This window comes from Triticum aestivum, chromosome 5B (assembly GCF_018294505.1).
Source record: "Triticum aestivum cultivar Chinese Spring chromosome 5B, IWGSC CS RefSeq v2.1, whole genome shotgun sequence".
NCBI classification, from domain to species: Eukaryota; Viridiplantae; Streptophyta; class Magnoliopsida; order Poales; family Poaceae; genus Triticum; species Triticum aestivum.
In genome coordinates this window covers 695,015,589-695,023,954 of record NC_057807.1, presented here as the reverse complement: position 1 = coordinate 695,023,954, position 8,366 = coordinate 695,015,589, and the positions used below count along the sequence as shown (strand labels likewise).

Sequence of the window (8,366 nt, the reverse complement as noted above, 5' to 3'; positions counted from 1 at the left end):
TTTATGTATGTGCCTTACAAGTGTAGCTTGTTCTAGGCTAACTGTTTGAAGAACAAAACCAACCGTTCTAAAGTGAAATTCCAACAGACAACAGGATCTCGTAGCTATGTTGCACACTGCGAGGCTCTTGTAAATAGCTGCTACTTCCTTCTTTTTGTTTGTGTCATATTATCGGAGAGGGGCGTTTTGGTGCCCGAGCCCAGATGCACCTGATATCATGCTCGTTCAATGCTGTTTTGGGATTCGGGAATGGGGCCACCAGTCGGCAGTACTTATGCATTGGAAAATCATGAACCAGGGGAATACACGAGTCAATAGTGCGATACTATGGGACCAACGCGTAGATCAGGAGGGCGAGTCGAGCCATGGTTAAACGGCGCCGTCTCGTGCTGGATTCTGATCCATGGCTTGGTAGTTTCGTGCTCTATCTGATCCGTGGCTCAGTTTGGTAGCCCTCCCGCTCTACGCGTTGCCCGCCGCGTGAGGCCAATGAGCAGCGCCCCGCCCCGCCGCGTGCCCAGGCCGACGAGCAGTACAGGATCGGCCGCTGACAGCGGTGAGTGCAGGCGCGGCAGCCGGGGAAGCTGTGGCGGCGGCGGATCTGGCGACCGCCGGGTCGGCTTGTCGTTCGTGACCGGCTGGAGTCGCGGCGAGGCGCTGTAGTCCATGGAGTCTGGTGGCTAGCTGACGAACACTTGCTCTTGGACGCCGCTGCGGCTACTAACGTTTTCTTCTGAATTTGGCATGCAACACTACTTTACCTCAATCAGTTCAGCGGCTAGTGGTGCCAAGTGCTGGATGTTAGATGCTCGTTTTCTGAATTTGCGATTGCTCTTGGCCTTGTCAAGTGCGTTTTCTGAATGTTCAGATCTGCCGCTAGCTATGCAAGTGCGTTTTCTGAATTTCCGCAAGTGCAACGGCCAGGTTCAGTTTTAGTTGAGTGTAGCACTAGTGCAGGCTCTGGAAGATCAGTTATAATTCATTGTAGTACTAGTGTATGTCTAACAAATTAAATGTTACGTAGTAGATAGATGCACAGTTAGTTCAGCAATGTCAAGTTCGGTTTTCGTTCAGTGTAGTACTGCTCAAGTTGAGTTTAGTTCAGGTATAAAATTATATGTTGCAGCAATCCGAGCGATTGTGATTCTCGTGTTGCCTGTAGGTTTTCCGTTAGGGAGGAGTTCGGTGATAGCTTGGAGCAGCCGGTTCCGACCCGTCTACCGCTCGTGATAGGGAAGGAAAGTCTGTGGCCTTTGCCACGCGAGTCCAATGTGGCGTCCGCCTACGCCGAAGTTGTTGGAGACTGTGGACTCCCTTTGAGCAGGGCGAGAGCTGAGCGGAGGAAGAAAGCATCGCCGAGGGAGTCCGTTGTATAGACAAGCAACGTGAATCCTGAAGCCCCGGGATGGACCAAGAGGTAATATCTTCAGGAGGGTTAATTCTGACTTCCTTGAACCTTAATACTGATATTTCTGATAGAGCATAGTAGGTTCATGTAGATCTGCGTTCTTACCAGATTGCCCAACACATGGGGTCTTGAAGAAATCAATTGATGTAATTCGTGTGTTTCTTTTGACATTTGTTATGGTTTGCCTAGTAAAGGAGTTAGCCAAGTTTGGTAGAAAAGTTGGGTTTGTCAGGTCGAACCATTTGCAGCTTAGTATAGCTGCTTGAGTTCAATTGCCTAGCCTCGGTGGCGTGGAAAAATCAATTGATGGCACGGGCGTTGAGCCGCCGGACTCGAACGCTGGGTCCGGGTGCGGGAAACATGTTGGCGGTGCTAGCCAGGGGCGGCAAGAGGGTAACGGGCGACGTCAAGGTCCGCACAGTCGACCAATAGAGTGAATCCAGAGGATCCAGGTTGGACAAAAAGGTGCGCCCTGAAACCATTCTGTGTCTTTGTTCTGAATTTTTTTCGTTAAGTGAGTGCTGCTGTGTTTGTACTTTTGTCGTACGACATACTTCAGCTGACCGTCATGATCTTTGTTGTGACTTAGAAATATAGTTTTTGCATGCTGAATTTAGACGCTGCCAGAAAATACCTACTGATATTGATGCTTGCTAAGTTGGTATGCTCGTATATTCAGTTAACTGTTCAAATCATCTGCGTGTATAAACGAGGAAGTCAAATATGTCTGTCATAAAGTGTGAACCGGGATTTTATATTTTGTTTTGTGGCATGCTATGTATACATAAGAGGTCTTTTTGTGCTGACCTGGGTTTGCTTTGAGAGTCTTTAAAAATCTGATAAAATTGCATGCAAGAGGCTTGTGAGCGGTGGGAGCATCTGTGAAAAATATGTTTCTAGCTAAATTACAAGCATACCACCATGGCAAATGTGATTTCATCTGATATACCACTAGCATTCATGTTTCTTAATTCTGTTTTGCTGGGAAGTATGCATGAAAAAGTGTCGATGATGATGCAGGATGAGCTTTGCAAGCCAGATAACGAAGTGGATAGGGATTACATCGAGATGATGAACTCTACACTAATGGGTTACAGAATTGACTGGTTGAAGAAGGTAAGCACTAATGGGTTACAGAATTGACTGGTTGAAGAAAGTAAACATAGTGGTCTGTGTCATTAGCTTTGCATCGTATGATGTCTGTCACCTGTGATGGCTAGTAACCTGTACTTGGTGTTGATCGCAGTTCATCCTCCCCAGTGTTGTTCATGGACTCCTGGTCGTTGTACATTCTAGACATCGAGAACAAGGAAGTTATGGTGCTTGATCCAACTGAGACAGATCCAGCGAATGAGATGATAAAGCATGAGGCTTTGGCAAAGAGCTTCCTGTACAGATTTTGCAACCGCTTCAACGACATGTTTGGTGGTGGATTGGTCGAGACTACTGGGTGGACCTTTATTTACCCATTAGTTGCGCAACACGAACCGTGTATGAGGTGAGTTTGTCCAGAAATAATTTATAAATAAAATTATTTTATGTGCCTTTCATATGGCGAGACAACGAATGGGAATACCGTTGCCACCAAGGAGGAGAGTGGGGTGTACATCGTCCACTACATAACGGAGCTCACAGGGCTTTAGCATCGTTCATTGCTAAGCCCATAAAAAGAAAATTTTGTTTCGAGTGATGAACTGAAAGAACACCGAAAAGCAGCAATGTTGTCTGTACACTAAGTCGTGCTTCTTGATGTTTTTTTTGTTTGACACGGGAGAAGCTAGATCACCTTCGGTAGAATATTGCATACGATGTTGTGACCATGATGGGAAACAAGGGTGATCTCCCGGTTTTCCATTGCGAGGAGATAATTGACTAATGGGGAATGAATCGTGGTTCAGATTACTTGCAGGCTGGTAACATCTTTTGTCCGTGCGCGTGGTATGTCCATTTAAGTGCACCCATTAGTGTTGGGGGGCTTTTGGAGAAACCAAAATCCGAAGTAGTGTGTGATGGAAACCTATGGACCTTATTTGAATTTGTACTTAAAGACCTGAGTAGAGTCAGGAGACCTACATGTGTGCAGTGTTGTGAATTGCCGAAGCATAGGCTTGCTTCATGTATCAGAACCCATGGGAAGTAGTTGAAAATGTCGTGAAAACTTATTTCAATTCCTGCTTTGATGACCAATCAAATGTCTTGCCGGTGATCTGTTTTTGCAACGCCGAAATGCCTGCTGTTTCAAATTTGAAACTTATGCCCATGCATCCTCCTGGCATACATGGCTCTCTTAACATACATGGCCGGATGATTTAAAAACTGTCGTGGCTGGTACATAGGTTTTATATTTTCGGTGTACATTGATGAGTTTGCGCAAGTTTTCGAATTTGAATAATGTTGGGTTGAATTGAAAAGAAAAAGATCTTCATATCGTGGCAACGACAGTCATACTTGTGTTAGAATTTTGAGGAAGCCGTATGTTCAGAACCGTAATGCATTAAGTGTGTTGCTTAATCTTGAGTGGATCTGCATAACTGACACATTTAGTTGATGTGCATGGGCACATAAACGACACATTTAGCTGTGTTTTTTTGTCTCGACAGAATAAGAACTCTCCACCAGGGCGGGTAATAACTGTCGTCAAATAAATTCCATAGTTCAAAATTTGAACAACAACCAGAATAAATGTTGTTTTTACAGCAAACGTGGCCGGGGACGGCTCAGTCTGGCACGGAAAAGGGACTGAGCCGTGGGTGGATTTTGTGTTCCGCCTGTACCTTAACAGCTGTCGTTGCATTTAATGCATTCAGGAGCTGGATTTATTTAGTTACCATACAACTGCTATACAGAGAGGAATACACTGCCCAGCACATATCCCCAGGCTAGCGGACGAGGGAGATTTCGAGAGCATCTGAGCCTGAGCTCAGAAACGAATATCCCATATTATCGTATCTATATTGACTTGTTCCAAATATAGAGGAAAGCCCGTGCGGACCAAAAAAGAACCTGAACCGAATGCAGTGCAAATCTTCAATGATTGCCACACCAGCAAGATGAAGGGCATGAGCACACCAGTTCAAGCCGCTGTTGTAAGTCCTTACTCCTCCTGCCTTTGAACTGATTGGTACTGTGATGTGTTCATTTAACTACTTGGTTTGCAGCCATTGTCAGTTACTCTGTTCACTTTTATAAATAGGTGTCTTAACGTATCATTTCACCTTACATGGCCTGTTTGTTTTATATCTGTTTTCCCATGATATCAATGATGTCATACTATGTTCATCCTACTTTAAATCATGTCTCTTTATCCTTGGATGTCAACGAATGTGAGGAAATAGACAATACAGTAGGCATGCTACATGGACATATGTTCCAAAAGTGATTTTATTATGTAGTTGGCACTAAAATACATGCTAATGTATTACAGTAGTTCACCAAAATAAGTTATGTATAAACGTTTAACCTACTTTGTTTGTTTTTGTCTCATTAGTAACTTATCTGGTACACTAATCTACAAGTTCAAACTTTCAGGAAGCTCTGGAACAAATGATTGAACACCCACAACCACCTGAAGGTGACAAGGCTACCACAGGCACAATGTCACCTCTTGCAGTGCGTTAGTATCTCTCCACTAACAGTGCAAAAAGCACCTTCCTGCATAATTTTGGGTTGGTTGTCAAGGTAACCTCGTCCAAATCGCCTACTGAAAAAATCTTCCTGCTAGACAAAGTGATATATCTGTGCTCCAGACACAAGTCCAATCCCTAATGGACGTTGTTTTGGAAACAAGAATAGTGGTTGACAAATGTCGTCAAGATATGAATGGTTTTGAAACCAGACTATCAGACATTCGCTTCGTTGTTCAAGAGCAATGGCAGAAAAAGGTGAAGATCGTGCTGCTTCATCAGATTCTACAGCCTGAAACATTAGCACTCAGGTCAAATGATCTATGCTTCTATACATCTGATGGTGCTTTTATCTGGAAGAACTGTAAACTTTATGCCAATAGGCCTTTTGTTGTATGGTTGGAATTTATTTTGTTATGATACAACATTTATGATGCTACCACAGGCTGCAGTAATTACGACACTATTTTTGTATAGTGTAGGTTTATCTTAGTAGTGTATTCGGCTGAAAGCTTCGTAGGAGCCCAACATGCCAATATTTGTCGGGCCCATTCCAGATGGGCTAAAAACAATTACGGGCTGAAATTGGCATGTAGCCCACTAAAAATATCTGGGCCTAAATCAGCACTAGCTTTCATATTTTTCTGGTAGGCCTTTGCCCATAGTGGGCCTTTAACAGGCCTAAACATAATTTGGGCCCTCAGTAAAAGTAGGCCGTTTACAGGTGTAAATATCTCGAGCCCATAAAAAACATGGGCCTTTAATAGACCGAAAGTGGGATTGGGCCCTGATTGTGCCAAATAACCCACTGGTCTTAGCAGGCCGAAATGGTGGCCCATTTACGATCCGGATCTTTGACAGGCCGAAATTCAGACGGGCCGTAAATGCGCCGACCTAATACACAAGCCTTTAACAGGCCGGAACTTCAGTCGGGCTAGATTATCGTCATTTTTATATGGGTCGTTAATGGGCCCGATATGATGTTGGGCCACATATGGCCCATGGTTTTCGTCTGGCGTTAACAGGCCGAAAATGACAACAGGACGAAAGTGTCCCAAATCTATAGTGGGCCTCTAACAGGCCGAATGTCAGACATGGCCGAATATGACCCAAATCCTTCACGGTCGTTTATGGGCCGAAAGTTTTGATGGCCTCTAAAGGCCCGAATGAAGCAGGACCTTTAACAGGCCGGAAATACACCGGGCCGTAATTCGGCTCAATTATTTAGCAGACTGTTAACGGGCCAGAAGTGATCATGGGCCGCGTTGATGACAAGTTTATGACAGGTCGTTGACGGGCCGATTTTACAGAGAATGTTGGGCCTTTAGCTGGGCCGGCCCATTACGGTCTGCAAAATCTTGTGGGCCTTTAGCTGGGCTGGCCCATTGTGGTCCGCTAAATCTTGTGGGCCTTTAACTGGGCTAACCCATTATGGTCTGACAAATCTTGTGGGCCTTTAGCTGGGCCGGTCCATTATGGTCCGCTAAATCTTATGGGCTTTCGGTTGGGCCGGCCCATTTAAACTTTATGTGCCAGTTTTGGGCCGGTCCACGTGTCAACATATCATAGGCCCATCTCAACCGTTGGATGAGTGACACCTGTGCCAACATGGAGCTGACGCGTGGATCCGTCAGCCAATGAGAATTTTACACGTGGAAAATCGGCATTGGTCGTGGTTGTTAGCGGGTTATCAGATCCAAAAACCGGACCCGATAGGTTAACGGCGGTTAACGGCGTCCTGTTACGGTGGATGCCACATGTCGGTCACCCTTGACGAAAGCACTTCTATGACGCGCAATTTATCATCATGGAAGTGGACACTTTCGTGATGATAATTTTGGTAATGTCATTGAACACTTCTACGACAGCACAGGTATGACTATCTTGATTCTATCATAAAATCGTCATGGATGTACGTGCATGACAAAAAACGCGACCTACTGTGACAAATACGTATCATCACGGAAGTGTATTTTTTTGTAGTGTAAGCCACCCACCGGGGGATTTGAACACATGTGTTTACGGGAAAACAATCATTAGATACTGCAAAAATCTTGTCTTTGATAAGCAAACTGAAGGATTCTTATTACAACTCGTCGATCTGAGTGGTTTAGGTAAAGAAACGACGGAGCGGCTCTGCATTCCACGAGCGTGGCTCGTATTCTTTCTTGGCTACGTTGATACGCCCCATTGTGGAGCACCTTGGTGATGATGAAGGGACCTTCCCAGGCCAGAGTAGGCTTGTGAGGTCGTTTCTGATGCACTCAGAGCACAAGGTCTCCTTCCTGGATTGCTCGACCTCTGACATTACGGGCATGGAATCGACGCAGGTCTTGTTGGTAGATGGTCGACCGGATCAGAGCCATCTCACGTTCCTCCTCCAGGAGATCAACCGCACCTTGGCGTGTCTGTTCTGCTTCAGCTTCTGAGAAGAGTTCCACTCGGGGAGCGTTGTGCAGCAAGTCACTCGGAAGCACAGCTTCAACACCATACACCATGAAGAAAGGGGTTCGGTCAGTCGACCGGTTCGGAGTTGTTCTCAATCCCCATAATACGGATGGCAACTCAGTCACCCAGGCTCCAGCAGCGTGCTTGAGGTCGCGCATCAGTCGGGGTTTCAGCCCTTGAAGGATCAAACCATTCGCCCTTTCTGCTTGCCTAATCGACTGCGGGTGCGTAACAGATGGTAGTCGACTCAAGTGCCTTGGGAAGCACAAAACACCCTGAACTCATCAGAATCAAAGTTGGAGCCGTTATCTGTGATAATGTTGTGAGGGACTGCATATCTGAATATCAACTCCTTGATGAAACTAATGGCAGTGCTTGAATCAAGGTTCTTGATAGGCTTGACTTTGATCCATTTGGTGAATTTGTTGACTGCCACGAGCAAATGAGAGAAACCACTTCTGCCGGTCTTGAAGGGTCCAACCATATCCAACCCCCAGACTGCGAACAATGAGTGGAATAGTCTTCAAAGCAGATGCAGGCTTGTGAGACATGTTGGAGTAGAACTGGCAGCCTGCGCACTTGTCGACTATATCTTTTGCCATCTCATTTGCACGCGGCCAATAGAATCCCGCTCGATATGCTTTGACCATGATGGTCCAAGAGGATGCATGGTGACCATAGGTCCCCGAGTGGATCTCATTTAAAATCATTAGACCTTCTTCTGGGGAGATGTAACGTTGAGCCACTCCTGTGATACTTTCCCTGTAAAGCTGCCCTCTTATCACGGTGAAAGCTTTGGATCGATGGACGATCTGGTGGGCCTCATCTTCATCTTCTGGGAGTTCTTGCCTGAGCAGGTACGCGATATATGGCACCGTCCAGTCGGG

The 8,366-nt window shown here is 45.7% G+C and overlaps 1 long non-coding RNA gene across 1 annotated transcript; it reads left to right on the top strand.

Annotated features, from left to right (window-relative positions):
• Positions 1–343: 343 nt before the first annotated feature.
• Positions 344–3,556, top strand: LOC123117749 (uncharacterized). Its single transcript, XR_006457502.1, has 3 exons — positions 344–1,873; positions 2,429–2,524; positions 2,655–3,556. It is a non-coding gene; the product is annotated as an uncharacterized lncRNA (long non-coding RNA).
• Positions 3,557–8,366: the final 4,810 nt, after the last annotated feature.